The 14,471-nt window shown below is 35.9% G+C and overlaps 1 protein-coding gene and 1 long non-coding RNA gene across 4 annotated transcripts in view; both read right to left on the reverse strand.

Annotated features, from left to right (window-relative positions):
* LOC127508735 (NACHT, LRR and PYD domains-containing protein 3-like) overlaps window positions 1-3,865 on the reverse strand; it is a 62,595-nt gene extending 58,730 nt beyond the window's left edge. The window contains exon 1 of the mRNA XM_051887039.1: window positions 3,738-3,865. The gene's annotated coding sequence lies outside the window, so the exon portion shown is untranslated. The remainder of the gene's footprint in view (window positions 1-3,737) is intronic.
* Window positions 3,866-11,348: 7,483 nt separating this feature from the next.
* LOC127508937 (uncharacterized) lies at window positions 11,349-14,471 on the reverse strand. Of its 3 annotated transcripts, XR_007929009.1 has the most exons (7): window positions 14,302-14,471; window positions 14,093-14,171; window positions 13,804-14,009; window positions 13,129-13,368; window positions 12,897-13,051; window positions 12,532-12,770; window positions 11,349-11,763 (listed from the first exon to the last, which is right to left on the reverse strand). It is a non-coding gene; the product is annotated as an uncharacterized LOC127508937 (long non-coding RNA). The 3 variants fall into 3 exon arrangements; XR_007929008.1 differs by having other exon boundaries at window positions 14,093-14,470; XR_007929007.1 differs by having other exon boundaries at window positions 13,804-14,468.

Below are 14,471 nucleotides of genomic sequence, written 5' to 3' on the forward strand. Positions count from 1 at the left end.
TACCAGTGTCAGAAGAAGAGATGGAAGAGATTTCAACCCTTGATGTACATATAAGATCAAGGATATGACCACGAGTATGGGTAGGAAAATGAACATGCTGAGTCAGATTAAAACATTCAACAACAGACAGTAATTGATTAGTGTTAGAGCAAACAGTATCGACATGAATATTGAAGTCACCAATCAGGAGAATGGGAAATGACAATGAACAGGCAAGGGTTAACAGTTCACTGAGTTCAGAAAAAAGAAGACGACAGAGCAAGATAAGAGAGTCAGCCTTTAATACCATATATTCAAATAAATTGGTATCATGAAAATTAAGTTGCGTGAGTCGTTGCTGGGCATCATTGAGATAGATTAAAGAGCGATGCATAGTATATCCGGCGGGTAATTGTCTGGGCATGGACAACAATCTATGGTTAGTCCAGATGCACGGAAGGGCATCAGGCTTAGAGCAAAAGGAACTCCTGAAGACACGCCGTGAGCGGTGAATGTATCGTGGGCGCCGGAGAATCCCTAGACTCCAGACAGCATTCATACGTCACAGAATCAAGACGCGGGTGGCAATTCAAGGCCCTTAGCTGCGATGGTAAATGTCCAATATCCATTACTGAAGTGAGATAAAAAATGAGGCAGATAAGAGAAGAAAAAAGAAAAACCTTTGCCCGAGGCATGTTAGTACTGAGCAAATGTGAGCCAATCACAGGCGAAAACCACATTAGCCAGACCCTGAACGCCACTAAACCAAAAACAGCAGACTAAATAGGAGACAACACACCCAGATAGCAAGCATTAAACGAACAGCGCAACCAACTGAGAGAGCAGTTACTCACCCATCAAAAGAGCCGAACGTGGTGGAGGCGTTAACAGGGTGGGCTTGCAGCAGCCCGGTGGCAAGCTCACAGACAACAAGAGTTTGATAATGACAACAGTCCAGTTCAAAGATCAACAGTGAGTAATGGAGTAATCCAGACAGAATTCCGATAAAAAAATAATCCGAACAGACCTATGGAAAAACATGTAGCAAAACATACAAACAGTCCAGGTGCGAAGCACAGCGTTCTCCACCCAGAAGTTCATGAACGATGGACTCAAGGACTCAAAATGACTGAAATATGATGACTATGATGAGCAACAATTCTCCACACGATGGCTACAGAATGCAGTCAGAAAGTCCCTAAAATTCAAGATATCAGGGCAATTTTTTTTTTTTCATATTGAGATAATACGTACGGTGACCAGGAAGGGACATGTGCGGTTCACTTAGTTTTGTCATAGCCGCAACACATTAACTTGTGGGGACGTGATAAGTTAATGTAAAGTCGATGTAAAGTCGTGGCCTCGAGATCCTATGTTCAGGGAACGACATTTTATCGTGGCCACGAGTTAAAAACAACCTGCTTGACCATAGTGAACTGGAATTATCAGAAATAGATAGGCCTATAATAATATTTATTTTTAATTAAGAATGACAAAATAGGGGAGGAATTAAGAAATTATTATATTAATATATTACAACCTATTATATTGCACATGATGTTGCCTATATACAGCATTTAAATGTTTAAAAAAGTTTGTTATTATCAATAAATGATAAAAGAATATATAAGAACATAAAATGTTTATGACATAAAAAAAAGTTTTAGAAAAGAGTTAACTTGTTTACAGAGTGACAACTTAATACACACTCCTGAAGGAGTTTTTTGTTTAGACATAATTAATCAAATGTAAAATAATATAAAATAAAATGTGCTCAAGTTCACACACTTTACTGTTGAGCTGTTGAGTTGTCATTAATGGGTGTCCCTAAAATGGGGATTTTTTTTTTATACACATATGCAGACCTGTTTATACTATATTTTATATTTGGTGACTTTTTGTGTAAAATGGTGACCCATAGACAGTGAAGAGAGATAAAGAGAGATATCTCGGTATCATGATATAGTGTTCGCTCTCGTCTTTCTGTGTTTACTGCAGTAAACTGGCTCTACATCTTTCAGGTTTTGTTTCATAATATGTTTGAATATTCAGTTCTTTGAGGACAATCACTTGCTGGTATCAAAGTAAACAAATGACTCTTTTCCCTGAAGAAATGTTCAATTGTGTGTTTTATTAAGTACCTACCTTCTGTTTCATTGACAAAGATATTATTCCATGATGCATTAGTGGTAACCATTACCTGTACTAGTAATAATATGCACTGTCACATCAACAACATCGTTGCAGTCCTCTAGTGGACATACGAGTAACTGCATCTGTGTGATTCTGCAGCTGAGTCTTCAGATACCAGTTTATCTCCTTGATTTGAGCTAGTTAGATTTGACAGCTGTGCTGATGGTTCATCTAGACTCAGCATGAAGCTCTCCTGTGTCTGAGATCGTTTCTAGGAGTCTGTGGCAGTTTGTGCAGCTGGAGTCTGAGCCGAAATGAGCCATTTTCTTTCTTGTGTGTCTGTGAAATCCAAGATAATTATACTGCACTGACTGCAGCTGTACACTTTACTCACATGTACTGTACTGTACTACTGATGTACTGCAGTTCAACAGCATTTAACTTTACAGTTTACAGTGTGAAGAACAGTAGCTCAACATAGTGAAACATGGTGAAATGGAAACAATGAGTAGAAATGATCCATGAATATGTTCTTCCTGCTTCTGATATTTCTATTTACTTATGAGGGAAGATAAATTATTTACTGTGATAGTTTATAACTGCAGAAATATGTTCATCTTCAGAACCAGTTAAAGCAGGGCCGTTTCAGGAAAACAAATGAAACCGGTTTGTGCTGAAAGTCTGTTTACAGCTGCAGGGGTTTCCAGAAAAAAAAACTTTATGTGTCTAGATCATGTTTCAGGGTTACTTTACTTCAGATAAAAGTCTCTAAGATTCAGAGGTTTTCAGCACAAGCATGAAAGCACAGATTATGTGTGAATTCATTATAAATCATTATTATGATGATATAAAGTTATTCAGTCTTTCCAGTCTCACACTTCATGGATCTACACTGAAAACTGAACAAACTATATGCATTTATGGACACTTTACTTTTGTAATGGGAGCTTTCAATATTTGGGAGTTGTATATATTTCTAGAACTGTGTTGTGTTCAATACTTACAGTGAACTTGCTGCCATTTTTATTAAATGTCTTTCATAGCGTTTACCATATAGACACAGTATTACATCAAATCTGTCTGCAGACACATGAAGCTGTTGAGTGATAGTTTCTCTCTCTCAAAGAGTGAAGAGCGCATGATCAGAAATACTCACAGATTCTAATAAACACAGTAAAATGAGATTTCACACCATGCGACACAATATCAGAATGTGCAGCTTTCTGTGATTCATTTACAAAGACACACTTGATCATCAAAACCAGCATATGCTGATAAGGTTCTGAAGCTGGTTTGAGCTGGTTTATACTGGTCCTATTTCAAAACCAGGACCTAGTTCAAAACCTACCTTATCAGTATATGCTGTTTTTAAAACAGGGCATTTTGTTCATGTTAGTTCACAGTGCATTAACTAATGTTAACAAGATTTTAGTAACGTATAAATAAATGTTGAAATTAATATTAACAAAGATTAATAAATGCTGTAGAAGTGCAGTTCATTATAGACGGGTTTCCTGTATAAAAGCAACACTGGATGCGCGCACATTCAGGGGCAAAACCGCTGAAGAATGAAGCCGGTGATACGGATCAACTGGGGACGCGCGCGAGCACGCTGATAGTTTTACCTGGATTTCCAGCAGATGTTATACGGACACAGTTTCGTCATGCGATATTCCAGGGATCATAGATTTAAAAACGTATGTTTCACCAGTTCACAAGCGCCCCGATTGCGCGGTGTTTGGTCCTGCGTTTTTGGAGCAGGTTTAAGGAAGTTTATCATGCTGTCATGACACGCTCACAAACCACGCCCACGTTAACATGGGACACCAAGACCGTAGACGATTTGGCCATTTCTAATTATTGGGGGGGACTTGTCCCCCTCAATGTCTATGGTGGTTACGGCCCTGTGTACACTAGTTTCAATGAATGTCAAACTTGTCAACGAAATGAAGTAAAGTATAAGTATTTATTTTCAACATTAGTGTATCATATTGTGTCTGTAGTGTGCTGCCATGTTTTCTAAACACAAATTACAACAGACAGATTAATGTTTTATTAACAAGTCTTGTTAATTGATCTGTTGTTTACTATAGTTCATAATCAAATTATTTCTTGTATGAGCGATTACATATATTAAGAAAAAAGAAAAAACAGACACTGTGGCTTGTGTTTGTTCTAGGTGATTTTACTGATTTTGTTGATTTTATTTCAAGGTTTCAAGTACAACCTCTGTATCCTAAAACAACTATGTTTCATTCTGGATTCATGACTGATTTAAACTCAACATTTGCATTGTCTTAGGAATTATAAAAACACATTGTTTAAAAAAAAAAAAGTTTTATTTTTTTCTAAATGATTCAAATAGCAGAACAGAACTCTGTTTAGTTTTGTAACTCCTTCATTAGCAATATTGTCTTTTAAAATGCTTGACGTCCTTTTTAAACCATAGAAATATTGCTGCTGAAATTAAGAGGCAAATTAAGCAATATTTAAAAAATAAATAAAAACATATACACAAGTGCTTTATAGAAACGTAAATAGCTACTTTATTTAATGCAAAATTGTCAGAAACGAACTCCATTGAAACGAATGTGAACAAAATAATCTGGGCATGGTCTGAGAGGCGTGTCATGAAAACGCATTAAACTTCCCTTAAACGGCGTCTGATACATGCAGGGGAAACAACAAAGTCCAATAATAACACAAACATTCACAAATAATGTGGAAAGCCTTTAAATCTCCTCCGTGGAAAATTCCCTGTGACGATCTAGCGCTGTCCAACATCTGCTGGGGTCCGAACTTGCGCATAGAAACGCACAATAGTTTTTTCAGCGAACTAAAGTTCCACAAAATAATATGTTTCTCTTTTATTCTACCCAAATTTTTCTAATTGTATTTGATTAACTTGATCTTTTTTGACAGATAAATTGACACGTTGACCGTTAGATGGCGCTAGCACCCAGCTAATTCTGTCTGAGATATACCACAAAGGCTACAGACTCATGGTATACCAAACCTGCAGAAATTAAAAATGAATAAATGAATGAATGAATGAATATATAAACGAATAAATAGATAAATAGATAAAAAGGGAAAATAAATGTGGTAATAGGAAAATAAATAAATGAATAAACGACTTGATAAAATAAATATATATATATATATATATATATTTATGGTTTTATTTTCATTTATAATGCATGAAAACATACACATACACATAATATTACAACCTTAATTTTTCTTATACAAAAAAAAAAAAAAAAAAAAGGCAACAGATGACATTGCATTTAGTTTGCAGAAAGAGAAGGTAAATGTTCCAAAAAGGAGCCCCAAATTTTTTCAAAAGTCCTTGGAGATTTCCTAATATTGAAAAGGATTTTCTCAGGGCTGCAGAATGAAATGAGTTCATTGATCCATTGTCGTCTGGATGGGGAGTGAATCGACTTCCAATTCACTAATATACATTTTTCCCCACAGTTCCTGCTAACAGTGAAAAATACTTTTTATGATGAGAAGAGCCTAATAAAATCAATATTCCCTAATATCCAAATTCTAGGATCTTTACTAATTGGGATACCTATAATCTTTGAAGTGGTACCAATTATATATTCCCAAAAGTCATTCAGTACAGGACAATTCCAAAGCATATGAAGTAAATTGCCTTCAGATGTTTTACACCTTTGACATTTTGAAGATATACCGGTATTTAGCGTATGAAGTTTTTGAGGAGTATAATATGTTCGATGCAAAATATTGAATTGAATTTGTCTATGTTTGGTGGATATTAAAATAGTTTGCATACTTTCCATAACTCCCATTCTTCCAGGTCATATGTACAGTTAAGATCTACTTCCCATCTCTGCTTCAAGCTTACATTGTCAAATGGCTTAAAGTTATTTGTTATTGTGCTGTACCCCACAGAAGCAATGCCTCTTGGGGACGACACAGTATTCAACATAACATTTTCAAATGGTGATAGTGTAGGAATCATAGGAAAAGTCTGGGGGGTGATCTCTTTGACCCAATGTCTGACTTGCAAATTTTTAAAGAAGCCGTGTTTTGGTATTTTGTATGTCTTGGATAGTAATTCAAAACTCATTAACTAATCATTGTCATACAAGTCTTCCAATGTCTTTATACCTTTATTCACCCAAGCTTTTAGAGAATTATCAGCAATACCAGGAGGTATAATAGGGTTTTCCCAAAGTGGTAAATATCTAAGCAGAACAATGTTAGAGCAGCATAACTTATGCGATTCTAACCATGCAGAAAATGTATGCAGTAATAATGGATTTTTAGTAAAAGTATAAATATTCATTTTTAATAAAATAATTTTTCCCCTTAATTTATTATTTTCTGATTTTATGTTTTAATTATTTTATTTATTTATTCTTTTATTTTTCCATTTATTTTATATTTACTTATTCCAATATGTATTTATTTCCAGATTTATTTATTTTAACATTTATTTCAACTTTTTTTAAAATTTTCATATTTATTCTTACATTTCTTTGTCATGTATGATAATGAGGTGGGTTGGTCTTGCTTACCATTGGTTCATCATTGATTGAAGCGCTTGATCGATTACTCTGGCTTTAGTGACAACTCTCGCGTGTTATTCACCTTACTTTCGCGACAACAAATGACGCTATTGCGTTCGTTTAGTTATCTTACTTATGGCTGAGAGGGACCTAATGCTAGTCGCTAGCCGTAATCCTATAGCTGTAACGGTAGATTAGATTAAGCGGTCGGAGTGTTGCGGTGCACTTTACAATTTACAATTCACCACCTTAAGACGAGGAGCACATGAGGCAATGGCTGAAGGCTAGTGATGGCGAAATGAAGCTTTGCGAAGCACCGAGGCTTTCCCCTCAAGTGTATCGTAAAAAGGTTCGAAGCTTTTCAACACGGTGCACACTAACGACATCTTGTGGTCAAAAGGTGGAAAAACACTGCCTTTGTGTCCCACGACCCAGCTATTTTTGGACTGTTTCATGTAATAAATCAGTTTGTGCTATGAAAAGTGTATAAAACAATGTAAATTATTATTATTATACATTAAATAAAGTCTTCTCGTGTCATTTTACTTACACAGTTTGACTAAATGAGCCTGAAATTTGGGGGGAAAAATAGGCAAGCGTTGGCATATGTTATCAAAATAAATGATTGTCATAGAATCAAGTATGAACTGGTAATAAATACAAACTGGACACGTTTATTCGTATTATGGCATATTCTTTTGCTAAAAAGCAAATGACGATTCACATCTGCACAGTTATGTGAAATCAGATTAGAGTGTATGCACGTGACGTCACCGTCGACCGTTAGGACTGCGGTCACGCCCACTGAGTGGCACAAAGACTGAGCGACAGCGTTGGTTTTTAGCGTGAATGCCGCGAAAAACACACAAAACTATGGGAAGCCAAACACACCAAAAGTGCTACGAGGCAGCGGGGTGTTACAAAGCTTGCGCCGCGCTGACATGTCATCTGCGCGGATCAATGGACCGAGCCGCGCAACCGACTCGTCAGCGCAGCGCGGACGTGCTTCCTAGCGCCACCCAATGGGCAGCGCGGCGCGAGCTAATCTCACCAGCGCAGCGCGGACGTGTTTTCTAGCGCCACCCAATGGGCAGCGCGGCGCGGTCCAGTTTAAACAGCGCAGCGCAGACCATACATACACTCAAATGTACTATAAAGAAACCCCTCATTCCTTACAAACATTGTTTCTCTGCTGAAGTTTAGGAAGACAAAGGAAATCAGGATGAAACTCATAAATTTCTTTTGTTTATTATCTTTAATAGTGTTACAAGTAAACAGTAGTGTTGTGCGTCGATACTTCGAAGAACTGCACATATGTATAGAGGCTACGGAAAGAGCTGTACAAAGCAGAAACTTCAATGACTTTCAATATCGTAGTCGTCTTGAGGAGCACGCCAACCTCCTGGTAATTATATCGGACAGTTTACATGTTCAGGTAATTTATTACTTTATAAAGTATTTATTTATAGACTTTAAGGTTTTTATATCTGAATTTCATAATTAAAATGATCATCTGCATTTGTTGACACTTTTTTGCCATTGAGATGAATTGGAAAAAGTCTCCCAATCAACCTGAATTCATACACGCACACACGTTTGTTTTGCTATCTTATTGGAGACATTCCTTAGTTCTATCCCCCTACACTACCCTAAACCTACCCATCACAGGAAACGTTCTGCATCAAAAAAAAATAAACAAACAAACAAACAAAAAAAAAAACATAATTTAGTATGTTCATTAATCCATTGTACTCGTAGACATACACAATGTACTATAAACCCATTATATATATATATATATATATATATATAATATAATGTTTTAGAACGACCTTGACCTCATCACCACAATCAATGAACTTCAAGAGGCTATAAAAGACTTATGTCTTCTGGTGGACCATATTTTCAACCCTCCTGTGAATGCCCCATATTCACTACCAATTTTACAGACCAGGGGACGGCCAAGGTAATGTTAATTTTAAGTTTGATGTTGCAATTTTGCAATTATTAATTTTTCAAGGCTTTTTCTTTAGGCTCATGTAAATCATAATCTGCTGTACAGTGGCACAGGGGAATCTGTCAGTTGATGGGTCCCTTTGACTTCCATAGGTTTTTTTTTAATGCTATGGAAGTCATTAAGACCCATCAAATTTTTAGTAACCAACATTCTTCTATGAAATATCTTCTGTGTCCACTGTTCATCAGAGGGGAAAAAAATCTTCTCGTCTTAATAAAAGTTAACCCATAAAACATTTTTAATTCTAACTTACAGATATCACATCACAGCTGAACAACTTTTACAGTTGAGGACAACTGGTATGTCCTGGGTTTCCATAGCAAATGTCCTTGGCATTGGTATGTCCACTCTTTCTCGAAGACGAGCTGTCTTTGGACTACTCAACAATTATGATGCCATTCCAAATAGTCAGTTGGATGACATTATTCAAGACATCACTGCCCATAATTCTAATGTTGGTGAAAGACTAAGTACACATTATGTACTTATAATATTTTAAATAATCTGTTTTCAATAACATTTTTAGAAAATTATATTTCAGAACTGTATTTTATTTTTATGTGTTAATTTTCTTTGTTTAATCTCAAGGAAGCATTAGAGCAAGGGGGTTTAGAGTCCAAAGGCATCGGGTTAGAGAGAGGATCCGTCTTATGGACCCAGCAGGAACTTTGATTCGCAGAAGACGGCTCATTAGAAGAAGAGTGTACAATGTGAGAGGATCAAATCATTTATGGTATGTAAGCTCGACAATGCAATTTTGGGACACTAACAAATCAGTAACAAGAATATATATATTTTTAAATTGTTTATATTGCGGTGTGTACCAGTATTTTTCTCAATTTCATTTATAAACAACATAATTTGTCAGGCAACTTTTATTACGGACAACCAATAAATAATTGGTTGTTAATAATAAAAGTTGCCTGACAAATAATGTTGTTTACATTTATGTAAGTATTAAGTTATAGGAGGTGAAATAATTAACACATCATTACTATGCCAACAACATGTGAATAAAATTTTAACAGAAAAAGTTACTGAGTCTCAAAATTTTAGGCAGCCAAGAGCTTGGTTATAAAATCATGTTTTTTATTCAGTGTAAAAAGAGGTAACCTGCAATTATTACCTTAAAGAGCTATCTGTACATGGTACCTATGCTTCAGTTTCTTCAATTGTCAAATTAAACCTCTTATTTCTTTTCAAGGCATATTGACTCTAACCACAAACTGATTGCATGGAGATTTGTTCTTCATGGCTGCATCGATGGATTCAGCAGAACCGTCATTTATTTGAGATGTGCCACAAACAATCGTGCCAACACAGTGCTGTCATTTTTTCAAAGTGGTGTCTGTCAGTTTGGTTTACCTTTAAGAGTAAGGGGAGACAGAGGTATGGAAAATGTACAAGTAGCACAGTACATGATAGACAGAAGAGGTGCAGACCGAGGGAGTTTTCTTGTGGGAAGAAGTGTGCACAATCAAAGGATTGAACGTCTCTGGGGGGATGTAAACAGGGTAGTATCGGACTTTTACAGGCAGCTTTTTCTATACATGGAGCATGTGGGCATTCTACACCCAGAAAATGAAATGGACTTATGGTCCTTGCACTATGTCTTTCTTGGTAGAATTCAGCGGTCCTGTGATCAGTTTGTCAGTCAATGGAATTACCACAGTCTAAGAACGGAGGGTGCCATGAGTCCACTGGCATTGTGGAATTCTGGCATGATAATTGAGCCAAACCTTGTCCTTAATGCATCTGACATAGAAGAGTATGGCATTGACTTTGTAGGGGAATATGAGACTGACACACAGGCCATCACAGTTCCGGAAAGCACATTTAGAGTTAGTGTTGCAGATACTGACAACCTGCAAACATTGCTGGATCCTCTATCAGATGATGGAAACTATGGAATACAGCACTACTCATTTGTATTTAACTATCTGTCATCACACTACACATAATAAAAAATTTGCACACACGACACAAGAATTCATATACAAACTTTAATTTTATACTTAAATTTTCAAAATCCATTATATATATATATTTGAACCTTTTAGCTTAGTAAAATTAATCCATAAAACAGTCAATTTAGTTCAAGTACTTTATAGAAAAATACAATTGTGTTCTTAGTATGTCCTCTGTAAACTGTATAACAATAAACTATTGAAGTGTTTTGTATTTTGTAGTCGTTTTTTCTTTCTTTTTTTCATCAGAACAAACAGTCACTAAAACTACATTTTAAAGTTAAAACTGAATTGAAAAATGTCTATTTTAGATAGAGGTGAACTTTAGCCTTTGGACAAACGCGTCTATATTTGTAAAGAACAGTAAACCGTGAATTGAAAATGATCCCAAAATTTATTCATCCTCAAGCCATCCTAGTTGTATAGGACTTTCTTCTTTCAGCCGAACACAATCAAAGTTATATTAAATAATACCCTAGCTCTTCCTAGCTTTGTAATGGCATTGGATAGTGCCAGAGTTTTTGAAGCTCCAAAAAGCACATCCATTCATCATAAAAGAAATCCATACGAGGTTTATTAACTCCCTGGAGTCGTATGGATTTCTTTTTTGATGAATGGATGTGCTTTTTGGAGCTTTAAAAACTCTGGCACTATCCAATGCCATTACAAAGCTAGGAAGAGCTAGGGTATTATTTAATATAACTTTGATTGTGTTCGGCTGAAAGAAGAAAGTCCTATACAACTAGGATGAATAAATTATGGGATCATTTTCATTTTACGGTTAACTATTACTCTCTAATATATTGAACATTTGGAAAATCAGGGCAGCATGATGAAGAACATGATCCAGAGCAAAATAATAAAGAATATTATAACAGATCTAAATTTTTCCAAACCCAACTGAGCCTTTTACTGCATCTATCAGCAGGTTTTGTAACTCTGATTCATCAAGTACCCCTCTTGGAAGGAAAACCACCATTGAGCATGTTGATGCATAAGGCAGTCTCCGGCATCCGTCTTCTTGAGTGTAGAAGTCAATTTCAGCTTTTTTGGGAAAGCCAAGAGGAGGGACAGCATCAGCACCGGTCATGAAGATCCTCAAACATCAGAGAGGTCTCTTTTTCTGTTAAGCACATTATAAAACATCAATTCCCGGTTTCACAGACAAGGTTTAAGCCTAGTCCTGGACTATGTGCTGTTTTAACTGAAATCAACTCGAATTGACATCTTTTAAAATATGTCAGTCATTGTTTTGTCTTTAGATGCACAACAGTATTTTTTTTTCTAAGGCACATTTATTAAAGGGTGAGTAATAAATTACATTATTTTCATTTTTGGGTGAACTAACCCTTTAAATCTACTTAACATTCTATACCCTGATTATTGTTAAAATGTAATCATTATTATTAGCTAATTACATTATATATGTACATTTCTGAAATTGCTTACATTGGACAGTCACCTTTGATAACAGATTACTCTAAAATGTAATGTTGACATGTATTGTGAAAAGCGCTATGCAAATAAAATTGAATTAAATTGAATTGAATTGAATTAATGTCCTAATGGAACTAAGGCCTAATCCTGGCTTAATATAAATCAGAGGTGGGGAACGTTGACCCTGGAGGGCCACTGTCCTGCAGTGTTTAGCTCCAACTCTAACTAAACACACCTGAAGCTAATCAAGGTCTTCAGGATTACTGAAGTTACAGGCAGGTGAGTGTTTTTTTTTTTATGGGTGGGAGCTAAACTCTGCAAGACAGTGGCCCTCCAGGATCAATGTTCCCTACTCCTGATCTAAACCCTGTCTATGAAGCCAAGCCCAAGTGAAATAACCAAGCTCTTAAACCAACATTATTAATGAAAAAACATTAATTATATTACAACCTACCCTGAATGCTGTTGAGTAAACATTCCCAAGCAAAGATGGTGTCCTCTTCAATCTGTCTGTGGTTGCTGCCTTCATCACTCCAGTTCACAACAAGAAGGTCTTTGAACTCATTTCTCGTCAGTGGCTTCTGTGTGTTAGTGAACAGAGGCTTGAATGCCATCCAGTTGTTTTCCACTGTCTGCCAAAGGGATCCACATGAATTAATTCCTGCCTTAAACTGTAAAATCATGCTAGCAGGCCTGGGGTAACAAACAGATAACAAACAAAATAAAGGTGTTTTATAACTGCACTGTTATAAAATTGTTTTAGGTTTGATGACAACATTACAGTTTGATATTGACTTAAGATATGTTGGCTTCTTTTACCTAAGATAAATGAAGTGTTTAATGACCATGCTGTAAACTCTGGGCATTTCAGGAAGGCCAGCATTGTAGATCCAGGGTACCCCACATTCTGCAATCCAGTCTCCAAGAGAGGCCTTCAGTGAAATTAGGTCTCCCACACTTTTGCACTGCTTGATCTAAAAAGACGAGTTTTAGACAATATTAGATTACCATTTAATTGTTCATCAGATTAAACATATAGGTGATAAGTTACCTGTTGCAACTTTAACTGCACTTCATCATCAGGCAAGTCCTGAAAATCAAACCTATCCAACTGCCCTTCCTGTCCACACATCAACAAATACAAAGCTGGATGAAGGGCTTTAATGCTTGGCCTCCATGAATCAGTGACCAAGCAATGAGTTTTCCACATGTGTAAAACCGGTTCTGTTCTAAGGCTGACTGGTTGTAGGCAAAAAAAACCTGGCCTTGCTTGCTTGCGATCATTAAGAGCCTGATGGAAGGAAAATAATATTTGTTAGGGAGCAGTAAATAAACATTGTATACATTTTCAACTTAAAGTAGTCAATAGTTGATTCAGTTTATTACTTCAAATAAAGTTAGAATTAGGTTAAAATGTATGTACCAAGTACAAATGTTAGTGGACAAAGTACACAGAATAGTACATTTATTTTAGTTAGCATTTATGACTATTAGAAAGGCAATTTAATATTTCTTGATCTTTGAGATAAAAGTTAATTTTACTATAAAAATGTACTGTAACTTTCAGAACACAAAACTTCCCCCCAAGCTGATTATACCTAGTATCATACCTCACAATATCAAGTATGACTTGTACCCATGAGTTTAGCCTTTAATATTTTGTTTCAGTTTTTCAAGATGCAACATTTGTACCACCCAGACTAGCAGTACAAGTGTTTATACAAACCTAAAGAACTCTCTTTGTGGCCCACCATGATCTTCAGCAGACTCTCCAACAAACTCAATTCGTGGAGTTCTGTGCCAAGCAAAGTAGCTCTTTGACAGAGCTTGACAGGCACTGTGAAGAATTTTTGACCGTCTTGCAACAACAATGGCACAATTTTCAGTGTCTTTCTGGAATGATCTCAGAATGTCAGCCAAATCTGCTTCTTCCTAAATAAAGGTTGAGAAATGTAACATAATTGTTATTGTTAGCTATACATTTCATCTAAAGTGCCTGGTTAGTATGTACTCACAGAGTCTGTATTGGTGTAATCAGGAGAGCCCAACATAACCGGTTCTTCCTCTGTGTCTGTTACAACCACAAAGTCCTCCCTTAAAAAAAAAAAAAAAAAAAAAAAAAACCCTTTACTTTTCTGAATTTTTGACTGCTAGATGCTATAATTGACAATCAGAATTAAGTATTCCATACCAACATGCAATAATAATAATAATAATAACAAACCCAATCTGAACTTCAGAGTTTGAATGTTCTTCATTTGCTGATGGGTTAACCCTGTAGTACACCTACAAAAAAAATGCTATAAAAATTATTATTGTTTTTAAAGACACAGCAGAGACATTGTGCGATCACCTTAAAAAAAAAAAAAAAAAAAAAAAAATAGACAAAAAATA

Source organism: Ctenopharyngodon idella, chromosome 3 (assembly GCF_019924925.1).
Source record: "Ctenopharyngodon idella isolate HZGC_01 chromosome 3, HZGC01, whole genome shotgun sequence".
In the NCBI taxonomy this organism is placed as follows: domain Eukaryota; kingdom Metazoa; phylum Chordata; class Actinopteri; order Cypriniformes; family Xenocyprididae; genus Ctenopharyngodon; species Ctenopharyngodon idella.